Below are 19,069 nucleotides of genomic sequence, written 5' to 3' on the forward strand. Positions count from 1 at the left end.
TATTTGACAAAAGCGTGTGGCGTGCTGTGCTGCGAGCGCTGTGCGGCAAAGCGCTATATAAATATTTACGCGCGCAAGCGCACAAAATAAAGGTAAATATTTTGAACAACGCTTCGGCTTGTTTGGCTTGCGTGGCGCATCGATGGAAGCGCCCCACAGCGAAAGCGCCGCGCGGCAGCTGCGCGTTGGGCGCGCGTTGGCGCACTATGTTTGAAATATATTTGCTTTTATATTTCTTAGGAACTTTCTTTCTTCACTTATTATGCAAAAATGGTGTCAACAGCTTGCTGCATAACTATTTTCGCTGTATGGTATCACCGGTAATCCACAGCTGTGCGTCATTTATATATTATTTCGTATTGTTTTCGTAATTTTTACTTTTTTTTTCCTTCCAATTTGTTTGCAACTAATAATTGGCTGAGTTTCGCACAATTTTTGCTTGCTTTCGCCTTTCTTCTCTCTTTCTTGACTGCTGCTGCTTGTGAACCTAAGCTTTTAGCTGTTTTATTTGCTAAAACAAAAGCAAACAACCATAAAGGCTGTCAATGTTGCGCTGACCAATTAACCTATCAAAGGAAATCACAGCGTCTCAGTGGGCAGTGGCCAATCCAGTTACAACAAAAACAATAAAAATCATAATTAAAATTTTTAAAAGCTATTATTTTCGTCAAATGAATGATGATGTCACCGCAGCCATCAAATTTACCGTATTTAAAATTACCATTAATGAAAATAATAAATCGTTTGGCATTTCTCACAAATAATTATGGCTTATAGATTTTAGAAATGCAATTTGATATCGAAAACAAAATTTTTGACTCGTTCGCTTTTACTGCAGGTGTTTTATGTTAATCAAACATGTTGTTTTGGTTTTCATATTCTGGCAACGCCGCATCATTTATAATGCTTGTGCTCGCTCAAGTACGCCTGGCCGCCAAGTGCTGCTCATCCTGCATAGTTAACGGCGAAATAACTGTAATCAACGCAACACTTTTAAAATCACTGGGTCTGGGCGCTTGTAAGTTGCGATTTTTAATAAATCGTTACGAATTATAACTTTTTTTTTTGGTTTTTTTATATATTTTTTTCAGAAACCAGCAATTTTTTTTAATTATTTTGCAACATTTAATATCGACACATACGTGTACACATGTATGTATATTTGTCTGGTTTTCCGTGTTAACCATCTCAGCTAGATTACAGTTATTGCAACCGCGCCAATTTTAATAACATATTTTAGTTGATATAGCGATGGAAATTTATGCATGCTATAACCTTGAACTCATTTTGGAGTATAAGGGCATGTGTGTCATTAGTATGCGAAAATATTAAAAATATAAGCACTACTTTCCTCTCTGCTTATTAAGCTAAACTTTTAAAGCTTTGGTAAAAATTAAAGAGCTTTCGAGTAAAGCAAAGGCGTAAGCTTAGTGTTTATGAACAAAATAGAATACAGAACAAATACAGTACAGAAATAGCTTGCAGAGCACTAAAAGCGCTGAAGAAAACTGAATTCTACTTTTTGAGATATACCATATGATTTTCATATTACATTTTTTTTACTTAAAGTACACTTTAAGATCCTTGAAACACTATTAAATTCGTGGAAAGTAGAAAAAATATTTCGCTGTCCAAAACGCTATAACGTCGTGGCGCTTGCCTCAGCCAGCTTCAGCATGTACAACTTCAAACTCGTTTTTATCAAAGATATATATTTGGAATCGGGTTATAGAGCATCATAATGAAAGGTTAACCCATATGCAGGAGGTATTCCTGTTCAGAGTCCCGAAACGCGAGCGTTCTTTGGCAATTGTTAAAAAATGCTATAAATATTTTTAGTAACCATTTTATATAATTTTCTTTTCATTTGTATTTCAAGTGTCTAAAAAATAAATTACAAACATAATTGAATAAATCTTCGTAAAGTTATGAGCTCTTGAAATAAAGGAGGGAAAAATATTGTATCTTCGTCGACCCGATTTCTGCTCTTGTGTTCAGTTTAAAAATAAAACATTGACGGATTTTTGATTAGTGCAAATGTCATTATCGTATGCAACAAACAAACTCAAAAAATTATAAAAGGTAATTTTTTGTTCATAAAATGGCGGCTACTCTAAAATGAAGATCGATTTTTCCACTATATTTTGAATTTTTCTCGTATGTATTAAAAAAATATTAAAAACTAAAAATTTTTTTTTTATTGTTTCATACGATAGACAGATATATAGAGAACATGTGGACCAGGTTTTGCGTAGCTCGAATATTTAAGCTATTGAAATATAACAAAAATATGGTCGAGTTTATCAAATTTCTAAGCTAAAAGGCTAACTTAACTGTAGCTTCACAATAACCCTAACTAGTAAACTGCGTACGATTTATTTGTTATTTATGCAACTTTTTATTGGCGCTTTTTTGATAAGGCCGCGAAATTTTATTTTTTATTTATTTTTTTTTTTCAAACTAAAAACGTACGTACTTTACTATCAAGTCTTATGCAGAAGTATGGCTAATCACATTTACTAGGAACAGAGGCAGCAAACCATTTTGAGAGAAATTGGTGTAATTTCTCTAAAAAAAATTTAATATTATATATGTATATACTTAAAACATACAAGAAAAATGTACACAATAACGAAAAAATGTTAAAAATATAACTTAAACAACTACAAAAAAATACAAAGAATTGGCCACTCGAATGCAATAAGATTTGTGGCGCGGAATTGAGAAACCGTCTTATTGGTATGCATATGGCGGAAAATATTATTAATGAATAGCTATTGTCTATACGGTAAATAAGAATAACCGTTTATCATATTTCCATACAAGAGTGAGCAACATGTTAAACTCTTTAAAAAACTATGTTATCCAAACCCAAATTCGACTCGTGCGAAACAAAAGACTTCAGCAACAAACCCAAAACAAGTGTAGCGCGGCGTTGTTGTGGGCGCGCAATGTGTCAATTCGCAATAATTGTTCTTTGTCTGCTCAAGTGTACTACAGCAACACGAGCACACAAATAAACAATTAAAACTACACACACACACACAAATACTATTTTTCAATAAGAACTTTGAAGCTTTTTGTTTATGCCACAGCGTTGAAGACAAAGCAAATTAGCGCAGCGAAAAAAAAACACAAAAAAGATAAATCGCTTAGAATGGCGAAATAAGTTATGACAACGACAGGCGAGCGAGCAACGCCCTAAATGCTTTTTGGTATGATTTGTAAACAAAAATTAACAAATTTACTAAATTTGATTTGGCCGCAGGCACTGACAGCCGAAAATTCTAATTTGAAATTGCGCACGAAAAACCGATAAACGAAAATGAAAATATTCGTGGCAAGCAATAAGCGGTAAGAATGCTTCTACTGGCGACCCACCTGATTTGCGCAGCACCAATTGGAAGTTGTGGGAGACGCTGTGGCAGAAAGAGTGGCGCATGCGCTTGAGTGTGTTTCATGCTTAGTGCTGAACTGACAGCACGATACATCGGTACGAAGCTGACGCTGAGCGCTTGATGGAATTTTACCAAACGACTTAATCGTGGGATTTCGTATTTTGCGCCTTTTTGCTAAATGATTTGCGCTCGAAAACTGAGCGCTCAACAATGTGAGTGACTGACTGACATGCCACAAAAGTCAAAAGTCTCAGTGTGTGTGTGAGTGTGTAAGTGCTGGCGTATTGAGTTGCTCATTTGGACTTGCAAAGGCAGCAATAAATGTCAGCCGAAATGACAAATCAATTATTTCAAACGAAGTGGTGCTTTAAGGCACACACACGCACACATAGACACATTCATCCGGCGCACAACTCACGCACTCATGCAAATGTTGTAAATTATCTCTTGCGTTTAATTGCTCGCCTCCTTAAAGTTTGCAACACGCCCGGCATGGCTTTCGGAGACACATCGTAAATTCTTACCCGCATGATTGTTGTTGTAGTGGCCTTATTTAGTTGCTGGCTGTTAGTTTATATATACATATATGTATATGTATATGTATAAGTAAGTATGTAATATATTTACATTCTTTTGCAGATTCTTGCCTTGTGTGTCGAAGACAAAAGCTTTCTTGATAGAATGTGTCTAGCGCGCGAGTTATGTCTGTAATTCTTCTATTTAAATATTATTTTTTTTTTGTATTCTATTTTTTTTAAATTTATTTTTCTTTTTCATTTTGTTAGCGTTCACATTCCAGTATTTGGAGTTCCTAGATGAGTATTTAATAGCTTACGTTAGCGCATCTCTGTGGCATATCGAATAATTGCATCGCAATTAAATACTCGAACTTCATTTTGTATACAGCTTTATTTAAATGGTTTCAAACTGTGTTTTGTCTAATGACTCCAGTGCTTACATGATGGGCGGACTTAACAATTTGCATTACTTTATCTTTATTTTTAGCTGACAGAGTGTGGTTCGTCTTTGACATCTAAAATACCGGAATGGAATCGACAAACCCTATATTGGATCTTACTTGTGTTTTGGCTTTTATCGTAGTAGAACTATAAAACTTGACAAATTTTCTGTTTACTGATGTGCATCTCTGCCGAATACCCAAACAATACTAAGTCATGCAATCACTAAATTGTCTGAGAAGTTTTATTAGTACAAAATTTTATCGTTCTAATGGCATATAGCGTAACCCGATCGCATTTACCATATACAAACATAAATACATATTACTAAAGCTAAAAATACAAAATACTGGATTTAATTTTACTATAACTTATAAAATTTGCCAATCAGAATATTTTTCATATGTAGTAAATAAGCAGCTCAGATAGCTGTCTTGGCCTAGGCAGCCACCAGCGTTCTCAGGTCACTCTGTACTTCCGATAAATTAGAGATATTGAGCAGTTAGAAAACACTAACTGTCACAATTCACTCAAACTCTTAAATAATTTGATGAAACGTTGCAACAGCCTAAGAGCTACATCACTAGCCCGGGTCAAATTTGAGCAGTTAGTACTGCGATGCGACATTTATACTAAATAGACTGATTTCGCATGGCCTACTCAATATTAATTCTCTCACTAGGTCAACATTGCACCATTCACTGACCTAGTAAGGCATTAAGTAATGCTGAGCAATACAAAATGACAACAATAACAAAACACATCATCGCAATCATTTCATAATCAAATGGACCCTATATAACTGTAACTATAAATAAAATGAGAAGCGCAATAAATTTCGCTCTTTGAAAAATGTGTGGAATAGAAATAATTGAGAATGCACTCTAACGGTAACTAGTGCTGCAAAACAACAACCACAATGACGCGGTTAACGAAAAACACCGAACGTCAGCTAAAAATAGAAATAGTGAAGCGAGTTAAATAAAGTGGTAAAAATGGCAAAAAGTGTCAGGAAATGTGTCAAGGCGAAATGTTGACATGAAGCGGCATCCACAGCGAGGCGTTGGTGGCGGAAAACGATGTGGGAAAGCGGAATGTGATAGAAGAATGCACAAGGTAAGCGGATGTGTGCAGCAACAACTATAGAAAAAGAAAAATATCAGCAGCAAACACAATAACAGCGAAACACAACAAAAGCAAAAATACGAAGGAACAACGGCATAACCGTCAACCAGCTGTAAACATTCATGTATAACATTGTCGACAATACAACTTTACACTTGAATGTTGCTCTTGCTGTTGCGCCAGCGCTGCCCCATTTGTTCTCGCCTGTCGCGCACATTTACTCACCGACTGAGTGACTGACTGACGGACAGACGGCTGCTGCACACGCCGTGCGCAAGACAAAATCTGCAATCTATGCGTGTCATGTTGCTGCTACCCTTTATTGTTATTGTTGTTGCCATTGTTGTTGTCGATTGCTGTTGCCAATCGCTGATGCGCGCATGCACTGTTGTTGCAATGTCACTGTTGACAGCGTTGCTCGTGGCCGCGAAGGCGATACAGTTGCTTAGCTTTGCTAGCAATTGTTGTTGTTGTTGTCGATATTTGTTGCTGCTATTGCTGACATGCGCGCACAGATTTCCGCTCACTGGCGCACTACTTGTGCGAGCTGTGTGAGCGTTTCACTGCCACTGAGCCACTGAGCCAAGCTGGCGCGTTGGTGTGACCGCAAGTGCGCGCGTGTGTGGCACGTCTTGTTGCAGCAATCGTGAATCGCAAGAAAGTTGCAAAAAGAAAAACAAAATGCGCCAAACAAAAAGTGGCGAACACGCGTCGCCGCCAACGTCATCGTTGGGTGAAAAAGTTAAATGTGGAAGCAGGAAAACATAAATCCATCAAAGAAGCGACAGCTTGCCGCTAACAGTTGTTTCTCTGCCTGCTGCCATTGCCGTTGCTATTGCTATTGTTGTTCTTGTTGTTGTTGCTGTTGCTGTTTGCATTGTTGCATTGTCTGCGGCCGCTTGCAGTTCTTTGCCAAAGCGATCTGGCGAAGTGAAACTGAAATTTATATGCTAAATAACGGTAAATGTAATGTGCCTCGCTGGAATGTTGCGTTTTTTCGCAATCATTTTTCCTACTGTTGCAGAGTTGCATAGTCATTGTTGTTGTATTTGCTGCCTGCCATTTTTCAACACTTAATAAAATCAAATAGAATTGTCTTCGTTGCTGTGGGTGCCGTGGATCGTGCCACAGAATGTGTGAATGAATGGGTGAGCTAGTGAAGTGACGGAGTTTCAAAGGTTTTAATGAAATTTTAGCTTAGGTGATGTGATCTATAAAAATTTCTATAAAGAAACAGAGTTTAGGCATAATTAATCAATCTTTTGCTGAAAAAAATTTATTAAAAAATAGCAAAGAAACCGCAATCTTTGTTTTCTGCAAACAATTTTTGCCAATCCTTGCAAATTTTTGTGCATGTACCCGAAGTGTAGATGTTAAAAGCTTTCTAATGAACTGCTCAAAATAATGTTACAAAAAGGCAAACCTGCGAGTGACGCACGTCTCCTTTCAAGGTCAGGGACAAGTGCGCAATTTTATGAAACCACTAAGAAAGTGAAACTCTATACAAATTGCAGGTATTCATTTGTCAATTTTGAAAAGTTGTTCGAGGTTGTTGAAATCGCGTCTTTAATCATAACTTTATAATTAATAAACGAAATAAAAAGTAATCAGAAACACTTTGATAATAGTAGATATGATATACAACAATACATTTTATTGCACTTTTCGCATTAAAGTGTCGAATACAATAAGTTTCATTTCGACTGATCTTCAGAAAAAACAACATCCAGGCAACAAAAATAATACTAATAATAAAAAAATTTTAAAAAATATTTCAATTTATAATATATTATATATAATATATATATATATATATATATTATATTTCTAAAATAAACGCATCATCCAAAAGCAAATAAATTCATATATCTCATTCATAAATTGGCAGCTTGACAGCTTGACAGCTTGTACAAAAAAGTATAAAAGAAAAATGCACTAACATATATAAGTATGCAAATATAGAGAGCTGTAATGTAACAAGCGACATGCAACAGTTGGACGGGAATATTTGATGCGAAAAATAAAAATTTCATTTAAAAAAATATATATATATAAAAATACCTCTCGCTGCAGCTACGAAATCAATATGTTATCTGGGATACTTCACATATAACCAAAGGCTTTCGTGTGGGTAACTTTATGCTGAATATTACTGACATTAAGTGATATTTGCCCATTAAGTCAATAGTAATAAGAAATAGCCAATCAGGCAGCTGTTATTCTAATACAAAATATTTATTCAAGCATTTACTCTCATTTTAATTACACCGATTAACACAGCATCCTACGTAACGAAGCTAATAGCAAGAAATTTCCAAACAATATTGAAAATATATAGAACAAGTAAGGAAGGGCTAAGTTCGGATGTAACCGAACATTTTATACTCTCGCAAAGTCAAATGGTATACTCGTTTGAGATTTCTTTGTGGATTGACTGATATTTTCGGTAGAAGGTCAACTATAGGCACTGGGGTCCACATATTTAGTACTTAGGGGTTTGAACACTTTTGCTTCGATTTAGACAATTTTTGGCCGCAGGGTGGCATACTTTAATTGCATTATTCACGCAAAGTTTTACCCCGATATAATCATTGTTACCTGATTTGCATAGTGGAAAGTGAAAGAATCAGATGGAATTGAAAATGGTGTTACATGGAAAGTAAGCGTGATTGTAGTCCGATTTCGCCCATTTTCGCACTATGACATAGAAACATGAAAAGAACGTTATGCACCGAATTTGGTTGAAATCGGTTAAGCAGATCTCAAGATATGGGTTTTCACCTAAAAGTGGGCTGTGCCACGCCCACTGACTAATTTTGAACGCGGTTCCTATAAAGCCAATTTATACCATCTCAGAGATAAGATTTAATGTCTCTGGCGTGTTTAGTGCTTGATTTATCGCGCTTTTAGTAGTTTTTAACAGTACCGTTATATGGGGAGTGGGCGGAGTTGCCACCCGATTGCAACTATTTTCACACCGTCAATAGAAGTGCTAAAAACATTTGCTTCTAGTGAATTTTGTTATTATAGCATTAGCGGTTTAGGAGATATGCACATTAAACCTATTAGAGGCGGGACCACGCCCACTTTTTAAAAAAAAGTTTTAACTGCAGATGCCCCTCCGTAATGTGATCCTGTGTACCAAATAACAGTCTTGTATCTTATTGCGGAGCTTAGTTATGGCAAGTTATTTGTTTTTGATTAATGGCGTTTTGTGGGCGTGGCAGTGGTCCGATTACGCCCATCTGCAATACCAACCGTCTCACGGTACCAAGAAACATGTCTACCAAGTTTCATAAAGATATCTCAATTTTTACTCAAGTTAGAGCTTGCACGGACGGACGGACGGACGGACAGACAGTCACCCGGATTTCAACTCGTCTCTTCATCCTGATCATTTATATATATATAACCCTATATCTAACTCGATTAGTTTTAGGTGATACAAACAACCGTTAGGTGAACAAAACTATTATACTCTGTAGCAACAGGTTGCGAGAGTATAAAAAGGAACAAACAACAAATATTTTTTATATTTGAACAGGCACACATAGAACTATAATAAAATATTTCCAATAAACGATTAAAAAAAATATGTTTATCAAAATAAATATATCACGTAAAAAAATAATTATGTCAAAAATATTTCATTTAGGTACATTTCGGTATAGAGTTGCCAACTATTGAAAATATTAAGTATTTATTTATTATAAATATCTGTTAAATGCAAACTGTTTAGAAGAATTTGCTAAAAATTGTTCGCGTTTGATATAATTTTGTGTAGAGTGGCCACCTTTTCTTTAAGAAAATATTAATTTGTTGTAAATATGAGTTGAAAGCATTCTGTTTAGAGGAGTATTCTGGAAAAAGTTTGCAAACTCTTCTAAATTAACAAATTTTGGTATAGAGTTGCCATCTTGTTTTTTAAGTAAATATTAATTTGTTATACATATATGTTGAAAGCATTCTGTTTAAATTAATCTTCTGAAAAAAGTTTGCAAACTCTTCTAAATTAACAAATTTTGGTATAGAGTTGCCACTTTATTAAAGTAAAAATTCGTTATGAATATTTGTTGAGAGCATTCTTTTTAAGAAAGTCTTCTGAAAATGTAAAACTCTTCATCTGGAAATTTTTCGAGATTGGCATAATTTTGAGTAGAGTTGCCAACTATGCCTAAGAAATAGTAAATATAAAAAAATTACGGACTAAATATTTAATATAAAGTACCCAATAAGCCATTGATAAATATTTAATACAGATATGTTCTATTTATGATACTTCGTAGTAGAGTTGCCAGATATATTATTAAGTAAAATCGAGCAGAGCATTGCGACATATTCAAACATATTGAAATAGCTAAAAAGAGGAGAAATATCAGCACTAAAAGAAAATTTAAAAATACTTTTCGGAAAGTTGTCCAGTATTTTTTTCTCTCTTTTAATTTTAGAATATATTTGCATATTGGTTCATCGAGGTACTATATACATAAATATATAAAATCTTAGATTAAAACCCTAATTATGTTATCGCACTAAAAAAAAATGTTTGTGCAACAAATGGAAAAAATAAGATTTTGTAGTTTAATTTTCCAAGTTTATTTGATAATTGTATGCGAATGATTATTTCTACACTGTCGCTGAAAATAATTGTTGATAGCTAATAAATTAGGGTATGATTTCATACTTGTCATTTTGATGGCTGGATTGATAACTCCACAGCGATTTACTATGCTAATGATTCAAAATGGTAGGCGAGTGCGAGTTTCGACTGCAAAAACCGGATTCTTTTAGGAAATATTATTAATAATTAAGCGTTTCCGTGGCGCTTTGAACCGTTTTAAGATTTTGACGAGCTTCTGCTGTACGCATGAATTCCAGAAAAACTTTGAACACACATGCTTCATGTCGCTCACAAAATCGTCTGTAAAGAAATCTATAAAAGATGTGTTTGCTCATCAAGTAGTGTGTAATAAAGACTAAAGACCAGTTTTCGCAGCTGTATATGCCATTGAAGCAATTGTTTGTTTATTAATTTTTCTAAACACCTATACTACCAGATGTGTATTTAAAATGACTTCACTTTTTAAAGACCTCGCACGTGCTCTTTAATCGCTTTTTTATTAGTACTCGTTAATATGTGATATAAAAATAAGCTATAACTGGCTGCTTCAACAAATTTCTTTGGAATTACTTTAATTGGGGTCTCGACTAGTATTACGACCGAACACACGAGCATAAAAAGTGTTGAGCTTCGTATAATACATCGACGACTTTACGTATTTGTGAACCCACAGACGCTGTGACCCATTCGTGAGCTTAAGCAGAAACTTGTCTGCTATTAAAAAAGGCACAAATAAGCAGTAGAAATTAAAACAAAAACAAAAAACAAATTTAAAAAAAAATGTTTAAAAATTAAAAAAAAAAATAATAGTAACAAAAATAGCGAATAGTAGGGAAACTGGAGCAAAGATCTCTTATCTGTGCTGTTGTACACGCCACCAAAGCTGCTTAAAGGCTGAGATTTGAAAAGCAGCGCAAAACACCAGGCAACAAAGCGAAGCATGCGACGGCGGCAATAAAGCCCGTTATCAGCGAATTGTATCAACAATAGTGCGGCGAAAATAGTGTAAAAGTGTAATTAAAAAGCGGGTGAGCTGTTGCGCGATTGTAATTCATTTCTTTTTCGACATTTTTTTTGCGCATTTTCTGCCCACAAATGAACATGTAAGCCAACTAAATGCATGCCAACGCTTAATTTTGTCTTTTCTCCCATTTTCGTTTATATTTTGCTTGTTGTACAACAAATTTTGCAGTTTAATGATTTGCTTGGCGCAAATTGACACCATATTTATTTATGAATTGACGCGACTTGTTGCAAATTTTCGACGGCTATTACACATTTGGCCAACTTTTTTCATTCCGCTCTTCAATGGCTACAACAAATTGCTAAACAAGCGGGCCAGCAGGCCAGCAGGCGAACAGCTTACTGATTACTAATCGTATATTTGAAATTGTGTGTTTTTGTGTTTGCACTTTTTTCACACATGAAAGATAATGAAAGAAACTAGTTATCGAACTAATTGACTTTAAATGAGCGTCTGTGTGTGTGTGTTTGTATATGTTTTTTTTTTTTTATTTAAGCACAAGTTTCTGCTGCCTCACTACCAACTGCATTGCTGCTTAATTATGCATACAATAACGCAAAGCAGCCGTGTCCCTCAGCTTAGTCGACGGCCAAGTTCGTTGCTTAAGTCTTTTGTTCGTGACCCGGCCGCGCGTCATTTAAGAATATTTATATTCCAAGTCAGCCATTAAACGCGCTCGAAATTCATACAATTTATCATATAATTCATCAATTTCGCACTCAATTTATTGGCAGTCAACATTTGGTCGTCGAAAAGGTTAAGCCGCCGCCAAACGTCGTACAAAGCAGTTCATCGCCCATTTGGCTGGCGCAACAAAGGAAAATTGCCTCTTTGTATTTACATTGCCAATTCAAAAACGCTGCTAGCTGCTCGCTGACAGACACTTGATCGCATTTTAACAAATTGCAGGCGTGGTCGTTTCGCGCTCAATCTAATGCGCACACTTGCGTACACATTATAGAAACTTGAATTTGACCGCTCAATTTGTATGACAGCTATATGCTATATTGGTACGATCTGAGCAACTTCTTCGGAAATTATAACGTTGTCTTCGACAATAATCTGTGCGTAATTTTATGAAGATATCTTGTCAAATAAAAATTTTTTCCATGCAACAACTTGATTTTAATTGGTTAGTTTGTATGACAGCTATATGCTATAGTCATCCGATCTAAAAATATATATCCGGAGATTATAGCATTGCCTTGGAAAATAATCTATGCAAAATTTCCTAAAGATACCTTGGCAAATAAAAAAGTTTTCCATACAAAGACCTGATTTTGATCGCACAGTTTATATGACATAGTGGTTCGCTCTGAACAATATGTTCGGTGAATGTAGCATTGCCTAAAACAATAACTTATGCGAAATTTCATGAAGGTATCTCTTCAAATAAAAATGTTTTCTGTAGAAAAACTTGATTTTAATTGATCTTTTTGTATGACAGCTATATCCTATAGTGGTCCGATATCGACGGTTCCGACAAATGAGCAGCTTCTTGGAGAGAAAAGTACGTGTGCAAAATTTCAGAAAGATATCACAAAAACTGAAGAATTTGTGCAGATAAATAAACTAAAGGCAGAGAAATAGACAAACAGGCGGGCAGAACCTGAAAATTTTATATGAAACTAAAGCGATGCAGTTATTCGAGGCGTTTGGTAGGCTTTTGACTCACAAACAATCGACTTAATCATCTTTCACTTTCTGTTCCATGAAAAGTGGAGTCATGTCATCAGTCATGTAAACTACTCAAGTGGCTTAATGATTGATTTTTTGTACGAAAAAATACAAAACTCGATATCTAAGCCGAAGTACTGCTAGTTGTACACGATTTCAAAACAAATTGTAAATTTACGAGTAGCGCTTGAAGATCTGTTGAAGATACGCGCACTCTCATCCTCTCTACTGAATGCCCAATAAATATCCAGTTGCCACATTTGCTACAGCAATATATAACAACTATTGGCTATTTGGTGCTGTCATCATATACAATATAAATTTATGATTTTCTAGATCTTATAGCCGAAATTGTTTGCCTATTTCTCAGCGAAGCGGAAGCCATTCTACATGCACGAAATCGCCAATGCCAATGAGTTGAAAGCCACAGCGCGTATCATGTAGCGGTGGGAGGCAGCAACGCTACCGTTTCACACACAAGTACACATATACATATAACGTGCGAGTGCCGGTCATTCGCTTATGCGCCACCAGCTAAAATTGAAGACTTTCACTATGAGCTCAGCTCGTTTTGTTTTCGAAATTGTTGAATAAAAAATGATTTGCTGATTTCTGCAGTAGTCGTGTTTGTTAGCGCCTTTTATTGTTATAGTCGTTTGTTCTGTTTTTGTTTATTTTACATGTACTTGCGGTTGATTGGCTTTGTCAGGCCCGCGCTAGACAGTAGCGCATTCAACTATGCGCGCATGCGCACACGCGCACTCATTTATTCTTATCAACGATCGCTGACAGTTAAATAAATTGTGTTGTTGTTGTTATTATTGTTGCTATTGTTGTTAATAGCTGGCTATGCGAACGTTGCGTTAGCAAGGGCTTATACGATAAACAATATTGTCGCTCATTTATCAAACAATTCAGCGCGCCGCCTCACATACGTCAACGCGCCTTTGGCTGCGATTCTCAACAAGTTGATAAATTTGCACTACCGGCGCTTTAGCAGCCTAATTTATGCGTACATATGTGTGCATATTTATAAGCGTTTCTTAAAGAAACGCCTACTCACGGCTTTCTTTTGGCGCTTTGCTATTTATTTTTTTCGCTGCGAAATTCTTAGAGCTTCGTGGAGGATTAGGCGCAAATACAAACTTGTTTGCACACCCCATATTCTATATGTTTGTTAGTTTTGTGGTTTTAGTAAAACATAAATCTGCAGTTCCCACATCTTGTAAGCTGCCATTTGAACATGCGTCGAACGCACATGCCATATTGGTGTATTCAGAGCACACCCTAAGGAAATTTATGCGGTTGCTGTTTTTGTATGAAGAAATTTGTAAATATCCGGTTTGTGCATAAATTAAGTTCGCATCAGTTAGCAGCACAAATAATACTCAGGATTTAACCTTAGTTTGGACCTCTCTCATACTTAGTGTTTCTTTCTCACTTTTAGTTGAAGATATCATATATAAATAATTTTTCACAAAAGATGATTTTGCGATATCTACGAGTAATTTGCTTATAACAGTAAGTTTGTGCACAACAATGCTAGTGGCGAAATAAAAAACAACACCAAACCCAAACCAGTACTTGTACTAGTTTCAATAGCAATACCAATAAATAAAAGGATTACTAATGTTACTGATACCAATAGCAAAAGCAATACCAATACTAATACAAATACCAATGAAAATGCAAATACCAACATCAATACTAAGACCATTACCAATACCAATAATTTTATTCCTAATGCTGCTAATACCAATACTTCTCCTGCTAAAGCTAATAATCCTAATATAAAAACTAATATAAATAGCAATATCAAATTCAAATACAAATACCAATACCTACTACTACTAATAATGTTACTCATATCAATAACAATACCAATAGTAATACTAATACTAATACCAATATCAATACCAAGACCATTGCCAATACCAATACTTCTCCTACTAAAGCTGCTAATACTAATAGCAATATCAATGCCAATACCAATATCATTACCATTACCAATACTTATACCGTTTTCAATATAAACAACTATGCCACTAAAGGCGAGTGCCAATAAAATTAACATTACCAATATCAATAGCTATAACACTACCATTACAAATACCAATCCTCTATATACAACAAAATCGTCATTAATATCAACAATTATAACAATATAAATACCAATATCAATACAAGCACCATTACCAATACTTAAACCGTTTCCAATATCAACAGCAATATTAGTACCAAGGAAGTAATAATAAAATTAACATTACCAATATTATTACCTAAACCATTACCATTACGAATATCAATCTTAATACACATATCAAATCTATCATCCAATATCGATAGTAATGTCAGTACCAAAGCGACTGCAAATAAAATTAATATTATCAGTATCAGTACTAACACCATTACTAATACCTATACTTATAATTATGCCGTTTCCAAAATCAACAACAATGTCAGTATCAAAACTACTTGTAGTATTAATAAAATAAACATAATAATAATTACAGCACATTACTACACTACCAACAGCATTACAACATAAGTACCGATACGAATACTAAAAATATTACAGCAAATATTAGCAATTAGCAATATCAATATTTCTTGCAATACTGGTATTAAACATCATTACATTTTCAAATGTGAACGCCATTATCAATATCAATACATAGTTGTAAGTATATATGACTAAATATTTTAAACACGTATTCTCCGTGTAATTAATTACTGCCAGAAATTGTTGATTTGCCAAAATTTACACTCGCAAAAAGTGAAATCCCTACAAACCACACAAATCAACACTAATGATCTTACAAACACTACAAAAATAAAGAAGATGAAGCCTAATTACCATAATTCAGCAGCAAAAACACTCGTACACGCATTCGTAATTATTTAAACCGATTGCAGCAAAGAAACACGTGGAGAAAAGTGAAAAATTCAAAGGCGAAAAGTTATTTGTTTTGCGTTTTGAGGCACCAAGCTTACTCTTCTATTCCTGTATTTTAACAAGAATTAGTGAGTTCTAACAAAATTGTGTTTATAGAATGGAACATCAAGATGTCTCTTGTAATTGAAAAAAAGTTGGTGAAATCACTAAATCTGAATAATATTAAAAATATTATATTATTATATTTGTTTTCTTCTATTTGTTATTAGCTCTAGGGTTAGTCGTAGGAAAATACTAAAGTTCCTATGTCTTTCGAACCACCTTAATACTAGTATATATGAATGTATATGCGGCTACAGTCAGTTTTATTAGCTAAACTGGTAGTTAGCTCAAAATTCACGCCACATCCTTCTTTCTACAATCATTTCAACGTTTCTGCTCACTCCTTTTAGTTATACTTTGTACACATTTTTTGTTTTTTCAATTTTTTGTTTATCTTTTTCTTAACTAATATTTTGTACCGGTGTTCTACTCATCATCTTGAGTTGAGCTCTTCTTGTGCTTGAAGTTGAGTTATCCCTACTACGCACGCCACACAGCTACTGTTCTCAGCTGCTCCAGCTAATTTTTCTTAGCTAATGCTACATCTTTTTGCTTATTGTTAATTAATTCGATCTCACAAAAAAATTTGTGTTTGCTTTGTGTACTTACAAGTATAAGCCAGATAAAACCTGTAGAAATAAAGAATAAAGAAATACAAAATACTAACAGAAACTGTTTATGTGTTTAGAAATATGATTCATAGGTTTTCTCGTCATCTCTCCGAAAACGAAGTGCATAACGTAATAATAAAAACGTAGTTTTAGGTGAATGCTCTCAAGATGAGAGCCTTTGGCCAGAAAAATATATCCGCAGCCATTTAGGTAGCGACAAAAATTCGGAAATATCGGTTTGTTCAACCTTGTAACTCTAATGAATCTGACAAATGATTTAAATAATGCTTTTGCTTGGTCAAAAATATATAATACCTTAAAAAATAAATATCTCGATCATAATCTAGTTTTAGCAAATAAAAAAATCACTACTACCGAATAAAATAACAATGCTTAGAAGCCCAATTCGCTTTAGTACATCACCTGAATTAATGAAGAACTTAAAGACCATTCTTTATGATCGTGCATAGATTTTTAATGGGTTTGCTTTTAGGTAACTAGTCAGAGCTACGATGTTACTCAAATTTTGTTGACTAAAGCAATTTTTTCAAGATTGCGTGATATTTCTCTATCGAATCACCTGCATAGTTGTTGCTGTGACTATGCCTAAAACTTACTATACCAAACTTCTATAAATATTATTATTATATACAATATTATCTCATCTCCTACTTACAAGTTAAGTATAAATCTCCACCAACTCCATTAAAAAAGAAAATATCTTCACGAAATTTTATCTTTGAAAGCCATACAAAATTAGAGCACTTCCATTATTTGGACCACAGCTGTATATATACACGAACTAAAAATCATAAATCTAGTTGAACTTGCTGCCAGTTATTATATAATAATTTTATTGTATTAGCAATAAATAAATAAAATACTTTACTGCGCATTGTTGCTCCGCATTATTAACCGCTAATTTTCCGTGTTGTTTTGTTTTGTTCTTCGTCAACACTCGAGGGCACTTCGCGGCTAATCGCTGCTCAGAATCTAAAACTTGGCTAATTTGCTGCTTTAGTTCATTGTTATAATTTAATTTTAACGCAATTATTGTTATTGCTATTTTTTCTTGCTTGTTCTTTTTTTTCGACGGGGATTAATTTTTAATACAAATTTACACGGTTATTTTAACTTTTATGTTTATTATGAATAAAGGCATAGAAAACGCGCTACAATGTTATTAGCGAATTAGACGGCAGTGCCACTGAGATTTGGCGCCCCCTGTGACCAAAGACCTGAAATTATGTTTGTTTTTTGTTTATATTAACTATAATTTTGTCTTTAATTTTTTTGTTGTAATTTTTTAAAGTTTTTTTTTAATTTTTTTTAAATTTTTTTATGTATTTTTTTTTGTAATTTTTTATATAATTTTTGTTTTTGTTACATTTTTATATATTTTTGTAATGTTTTTTTCCATTGTTTTTTGTTGCCTTTATTTATAAACTTCCTCACTTGTAGTCGTTCAAGCGTCTTACCGACACCTTTTAACCTTGAAATCGTGCACGACGATTTTCGGTGTGTTGCTCTCGCTTGGTGCCTTAATTTCATATAATCTTCAGCTTTTTACGCGCTTTTTGCTCATGTTCCGGCGTAAATGTCGCTACGTCCACTTGTTATGTGCCAACGCCAATTAATTGTTTATATATATAGTATAATATATGTATATGTATGTGTGTGCGTATATTTTCACGTTACTTATATTCAAGTATTATTCAATTAAGTGCAATACTTTATTTCCTGAATTTTAATCTTAATTAGATTTAATACATATATAATATATACAAATATATAGGTATATTTACACAAGTATCTATGTATGCTGTACTTTTATAAATTTGCGCTATTAATTCCGTTCATTTGATAAATAAAAATACGTTGATTCTAAGTAATTTACGTGTTTTTTCTTCAACAAAGTAAAAATTGCGGAAAAATTACTGTAAATGGGCTTTATGTCACCAAACAAATGAGTGCCTCTGCGAAAGCTGACATTTCAAACTAAAATTTGGATTACATTGAACCCATTAATATGATAATTAAATTATATAAATCAGGCTTTGACAGTTTTTCGAATTTAAAATTAATCATTTATTTTATAGAGAGCTTGTGAACCTCTCAATACAAACAAACCTATATATCTACCAATTTAACAAAGACTGTCAAGCGAAATAGCTTTAATATTCTAGCATAAATCATTCTAGCTCTCTGCACAATAAGCTCATTTCAGGTCAACTTCACAATAATTAATCCAATTTTAATAACCTTCTTAGTTTCGGCTTATAACACTTTTTGAAAATCGACTCATGGCGCAAGCCGCGGAGCCGATCTTGGCCTTACAAAAATAACAGGAAATCACAGGTTGCCTAAATGGCAAAAAGGTGTGTGGCAGTGCGTTGACACTTCATAAACAAAAAATCCATAAAACAAGAAAAAGTGTTAATATTACCCTTCACAGATGCATTTCTTATAGCTCTCCTATTGACGAAACTGGCCGTTTCTGCGCAATTACTTACTTCAAACAGCACTGGTTCGTATTAAGAGTTTGGCCGTAGGGGAACCTCTAATAATAGATGATTGTCTGCCACACCCAACGAATACATAGCAAAACTTTCCTGATCGTCAATCCTTGCTTGGTCGACCTTAAGTCCGCAAAATC

General features: G+C 34.3%; 1 protein-coding gene across 1 annotated transcript in view; it reads left to right on the forward strand.

Moving 5' to 3' along the window:
• blo (bloated) overlaps nucleotides 1-19,069 on the forward strand; it is a 134,884-nt gene that overhangs the window by 96,455 nt on the left and 19,360 nt on the right. The gene's annotated exons all lie outside the window — the stretch shown is intronic.

This window comes from Bactrocera oleae, chromosome 4 (genome assembly GCF_042242935.1).
Source record: "Bactrocera oleae isolate idBacOlea1 chromosome 4, idBacOlea1, whole genome shotgun sequence".
In the NCBI taxonomy this organism is placed as follows: Eukaryota; Metazoa; Arthropoda; class Insecta; order Diptera; family Tephritidae; genus Bactrocera; species Bactrocera oleae.